Below are 6,061 nucleotides of genomic sequence, written 5' to 3' on the forward strand. Positions count from 1 at the left end.
CCCTGAACTATGTTTTCCTCGTTTCCAGAGGAGTCGTCAGAAATACCCTTCGGGATGGGAGTGGGGGGGGAGGTGAACTGTGCGAGTAAACATCTCGCACACTGTGTTGGCGGCTGGAAATATTGTAGCCTCAGCCTTTACCAACGAGCAAGCACTGGGTTACACGTCGACAGCGGCAAGGTTAGAATTCCTGCGTGGCTGACCGGGGAAGGCAGATGAACAGTACACAACTTCAGTGCAGGTCAAGTTTCTCACACAATCCTGTAGGAAAATCCCCAAAGCAATCGCAGTGCCAGGCACCGTGCGGAAACTTTTATTCCTGTTGTTGACTCACGAGTGCTGGAATAGTACCAGCCGCATCCTCGTCTATTGGACGCAGCTTTGTGTGGCCAGACCTATTGCGTGGCTTATCCCGGCTTGTTTAATGTCCATTGGCCAGGGTTGGTCGTTCTGTCGCCTCCTCTGTCCCTGGGCACTGTGTGTTTGGATTAACAGGTCCCGGTCCCATTGCAAGGGTAAACAGACTGCGCCCCATTTCTGGAAAGGGTACAGAGAAGATTTACAAGGATGCTGCCAGGACTAGAGGGTCTGAACTATAGGGAGAGGCTGTCGGCTGGGACTCTCTTCCTTGGAGCGTAGGAGGATGAGGGGTGATCTGATAGAGGTGTATAAAACATGAGAGGAATAGATCGGACAGAGACAAGATAGAGTCTCTTGCCCAGAGTAGGTGAATCGAGGACCAGAGGACATAGGGTTAAGGTGAAGGGGAAAAGATTTAATAAAAATCTGAGGAATAATTTTTTCACACAAAGGGTGGTGGATATATGGAAGAAGCTGCCAGAGGAGGTAGTCGAGGCAGGGATTATCCCAACATTTAAGAAACAATTAGACAGGCACATGGATAGGACGGGTTTGGATGGATATGGACCAAGTGCTGGCAGGTGGGACAAGTGTAGCTGGGGCATATTGGCCAGTGGAGGCAAGTTTGGCCAAAGGGCCTGTTTCCACGTTGTATCACTTCATGAGAAAGCCAGACACGCAAAAAGGGAAGATCTAATTGTTTCAGTATTGTTATTACACGTTTTGTTACATATACACTTTAAATGGGTCGATTGTAACCATGCATTGTCTTTCTGCTGCCTGGATTGCACGCAACAAAAGCTTTTCACTGTACCTCAGTACTCATGAAAATAAACTAAACAGAACCTTCTTTGCATTGATGGTAAAGTGGCCCCAATATCGACCTGGTAATGCTGGAGGGGGATTTGCTAACTGAGGTAATCAACTAATGCATTTTCAACACTGTCACATAAATTGTTTAATTTCAAAATGCTTCTTGTGTTGTGAATTTGGAAAGTTTCGCAAAAACAAAGTAAATGAATAATCCAATTATCTGAAAAGATTTTGTCTGTGGTTTTCTTGCCACGAGCTTGCCAAGGGAGGTGGTTGAAATCAAAGATTCTATAGCTGAGCTAGGATCTTTGGTTGAAATAGGTGCTATCACAACATTTAAGAATCATTTAGACAGATACATGAATAGAACAGGTTTAGAGGTATGCGAGCCAAACACAGGCAGGTGGGACTAGTGTAGGTTGGCTCATGCAAGTTCCCATGGCTACTCATTAGTAGAAAGGAGGAGGAGTTGAAATAGAGACGCGAGAACAAATTTCACAAGGAAGTGTGTCGGTAGAGAGAACTATGATCTAAAAATAAACAATGAGCCCCAAGTCCAATGGGAGTAGCTGTGAGAGACAGAGCATTGAAAGTTGTTTATTTTTTACTTTAGTTTAGAGATACAGTGTGGGGGAACAGGCCCTTTGGCCCACCCTGACCAGTGATCCCTGCACGCTAACACCTACCTACACACACTAGGGACAATTTACAATTATACCATACCAATTAGCCTACAAACCTGTACGCTAACCGAGACCAGGGAGAAAACCCCACTCCCATTGTTTTCCCATCCACTTCCCCCACTGATCCCATCCCCTCAACCCCTCCTTTATAAGGTTTCAATCATTCTCATCAGAGTCCATAATCTGCAGCCTTTAGTTTTTTCTACTTATCCCCTCTTCACCCATCGCTTGTTGCTATCTTCCTCCCCCATTTGGATCTACCTATCTAATGCCAGTTCTAAACCCACCCCTTCCTCCTCACCTTTACTTTCTCCCCTCTACTCAAACAGTACAGATAAAGGGTCCTGATTGAAATATCAACTATCTATTTCCCTCCGATGAATCCCTTCAACGGTTTGCTTTTTGTTCCTTGTTCTTAGGTAGACTAGACTTGATGTCTTTATTTTAATAGGAATAAACAGCAAATGCTGGTTTATATCAAAGATACACACATTGTGCTGGAGTAACTCAGCGTGTCAGGCAGCATCTGTGGAGAAGAAGGAAAAGTGACGTTTCAGGTCGGGACCCTTCTTCAGAGATGTAGTGGGGGGGGGGGGGGGGGGGGGGGGTGCGTTGGTAGAACTTTAAGCAGGAAAATTCCTGGATAAATCATGGCCGGAAACAGATGACTTCAGGATGGGTGGTCCCTGGTGGGCCAATTATTGGGTAGAGAAAGGTGTGATCTCAAGAGGGATGTACTGTTGTGAACTGTGGAACTGGTTAAATGACTAAGATGGTGGGAGGGGGACAAGGATGGAGGGAGATGAGGGAGGAGGGTAATGTTAATAGCAACTCTACCACTGCACCCCCGTGCCATTTTACTCTAATTGTCAAGGATGGCACGGTGGCGCAGCTGTAGAGTTGCTACTTTACAGTGCCAGGGTTGCAGAGTTTGTACGTTCTACCCATGACCGCGTGGGTTTTCACTCTGGGTGCTCTGGTTTCTTCCCACACTCCAAAGACGTACAGGATTGTAGGTCGTTTGGCTTTGTTAAAATTGTAAATTGTCCCTAGTGTGTAGGATAGTGCTAGTGTACTTGACTAGCACACGTCGGCGCGGACTCGGTGGGCCTGTTTCCTCACTGTATATCTAAACTAAACCAAACTCAATTCACCATTTATACCGCTAAGTCGTAGGCTGCCAAAGCAAAATATGAAGTACTGTTCCTCCAATTTGCATGTGACCCCACTGACATTGGAGCGACACAGGACAGAAAGGTCAACATGGGAACATTATATTATATTAGTGGCATAACCAGAAAGGTAATTTATTTGACATCCATAGATATCAATCTGTTCTGCTTTATCTTGTTAGATTACAATTATTTGCTTTCCAATCTCTCTTCCAGGCATACTCTGGCCCTATTCCCAAACTCTATCTCCACTACATTGACAACTGCATCGGGGCTACTTCCTTGACCCATGCAGAACTTATGGACTTTGTTAATTTCACTACCAATTTCTATCCTGCTCTCAAATTCACTTTGACCATTTGGTTTCTTGATCTCACCGTCTCCATCACAGAAGATAAGACTATCGACAGATATCTATTATAAACCTACTGACTTCCACAGCTATCTGGATCACACTTCTTTCCACCCTGCCTCCTGCAAAGACTATCCCCTACTCCCAATTCCATTGTCTACGCCACATTTGCTCCCAAGATGAGGTGTTCCATACCAAGATATCTCATTATTTATGGAATGGAGATTCCCCTCTTCTATCATAGATGATGCCCTTGCATGCGTCTCCCCTTTACCCTGCAGGTCTTCTCTTGGTCCCGTGCTCCCTAGTCGCAACAGGGACAGAGTACCCCCAGTCCTCACCTTTCACCCCATACAGCACATAATCCTCTGACATTTTCGCCACCTCCAATGGAATCCCACCATTAGTCACATCTTCCCAACTCCACACCTTTCCGCAGAGAACGTTCCCTCCGCAACTCGCTGGTTAACTCATCCTTTCCCACCCAAACCACCCCCTCCCCAGGTACTTTCCCCTGCAACCGCAGGAGATGCAACACCCGTCCCTATACGTCCTCCTTCGACTCTGTCCAGGGACCCCGACAGTCCTTTCAGGTGAGGCAGAGGTTCTCTTACACCTCCTCCAGCTTCATCCACTGTATCCGTTGTTCAAGATGTGGACTCCGGGTATGTTCCAGGCGAGACCAAGCACAGACTCGGCGATCGTTTCACTGAACACCTTAGCACAATCCGCTTTGGCCTACATAATTTCTCAATTGCCAAACACTTTAACTCCCCTTCCCATACTGACCTTTCTGTCCTGGGCTTCCTCCATTGTCAGAGTGAGGCCAAACGTAAATTGGAGAAACAGCATCTCATATTTCACTTGGGCAGCTTACAACCCAGCAGTATGAATATTGATTTCTCTAACCTCAAGTAACCCCACCCTAGTCGTCATCCTGTTGAGGTCCTTGCTGACCAGTATGTACACTCATTATCACCTATCCCACACAACCAACAATAGCCTATTGTGTGCCCCACATTTCCTCAATTATCTTTGCTATTTGAATCTCTTCCACTCATTTTTCCTAAGTACTGTCTTTATCTCTCATTCCCTTTTCCCCTGACTCTAAGTTTGAAGAAGGGTCTCGACCCGAAACGCACCTATTTCTTTTCTCCAGAGATGCTGCATGACCCGCTGAGTTACTCCAGCTTTTTGTGTTAGTCTTCGGTTTAAACCAGCATCTGCCGTTCCTCCCTACACAATAAGCGAGTTTGGTATTCCGAAAAACACAAGGAATCATGGGATTAGTCAAAGGACACAAGCAATAAAAACTATCGGCAGCCGTGCTGCATCATGGACACGGGCCTGCACCTCATCTGCAGCCAGGACCAAACCAGATGCTAGCTCTTACCACAGTCAGGAATAGAGATATCAAGTCCAGTCTCCCTAAGAACGAGGAATAAAAAGCAAACTGTTGAAGAGACTCAGCTGCCTGATCAGCATCAGTTGTGGGAAATGGACTGTTGACATTTCTGGTCAGGATCCTTCATGGATTGGAACTGAACAAAGATCCAAGATGGAGCCCAAGCCATGCGACTCTTTGTGTGCTAGTCACAGAGTGGGTCTGTTATCACACATTACAATTGTTCCACTCTTTTAAATCTCACTTTATCTGTACAATTATATCTTTCTCTGTGGATGGCTCGACTGTAATCATGTCTTTCCCCCAAACTGGTCAGTGAGCAACAAAGGCTTTTCACTGTACCTCGGTACACGTGACATTAAACCAAACTCAATCTTGTAGCGAGGGGATAAGTAGGGAGGAGTGGGATAAGAACTGGCATGCACCTGTCGCCTCTGAGTAGAAGATGAAGACATGCAAGCTGCAAAAAATGCAAGAGGAACCTGTAAAAAATCCCTCCGACCAACGCAAGCTGATATAAAGCAGAATCTGCAGGAAGAGTGGTGACTTGCACGCTGATCTAATTAGCTCTGCCAATCTCTCTGCGTTGATAAGCATGATAACCACACATGTATAGAATGCGCTTTTCGCTGATATTTAACCAATTGATTTGCTTAGAGATAACACCCCTCCCTATCTCGCACATTGATTTGAGTGTTACAACTTTCCGATTTTTACTCTTTGGTTGGAGATTTGTGCCGGGTAAATTGGGGTTTAACTATGACATCTTCAACACACAACAGCACGATGCCCTCTTGAACAGTGGCGCCTACGGATTTTATTTGGCGCCTTTTGCTATAATCAAAGGCTAACAACCGAACAAGCTTTAATGAAGGCAGCCATCCTCAAAACAGAATAACAGATAGCACCTGTTACAACAGTGTAACAAAGTGTATCAAGTAGTCCGACGTTTTTTTTACGGTACACATGCACACATAAAACATTAGCTACATGGGCAAGGTGTTCCCGCGTAAGACATGAGCAGCTGAGAAAGTAAGTAAAAGTGTAGAAAGAGGTCACCATTTATCTGCTCATCATGGTTGAGTTTGTCAGAGCGCTGAAAGTTTATCCATGCAGCAAGTACGCTGTAAGCTAGAAGATATTTTAAAATAGTCTGTTGCTTTCTGTTGCATTGTGGCAGTGTATCCACTTACACATTTTCCTTTGAAAGGGTCCCCACCCCTTCACTGACGCCGGCTGCGCAGCGGCCAATTGCAGTGGGATGATGAAACGCTAA

The sequence above is a fragment of the Leucoraja erinacea genome, chromosome 9 (genome assembly GCF_028641065.1).
Source record: "Leucoraja erinacea ecotype New England chromosome 9, Leri_hhj_1, whole genome shotgun sequence".
Taxonomy (NCBI): Eukaryota; Metazoa; Chordata; class Chondrichthyes; order Rajiformes; family Rajidae; genus Leucoraja; species Leucoraja erinaceus.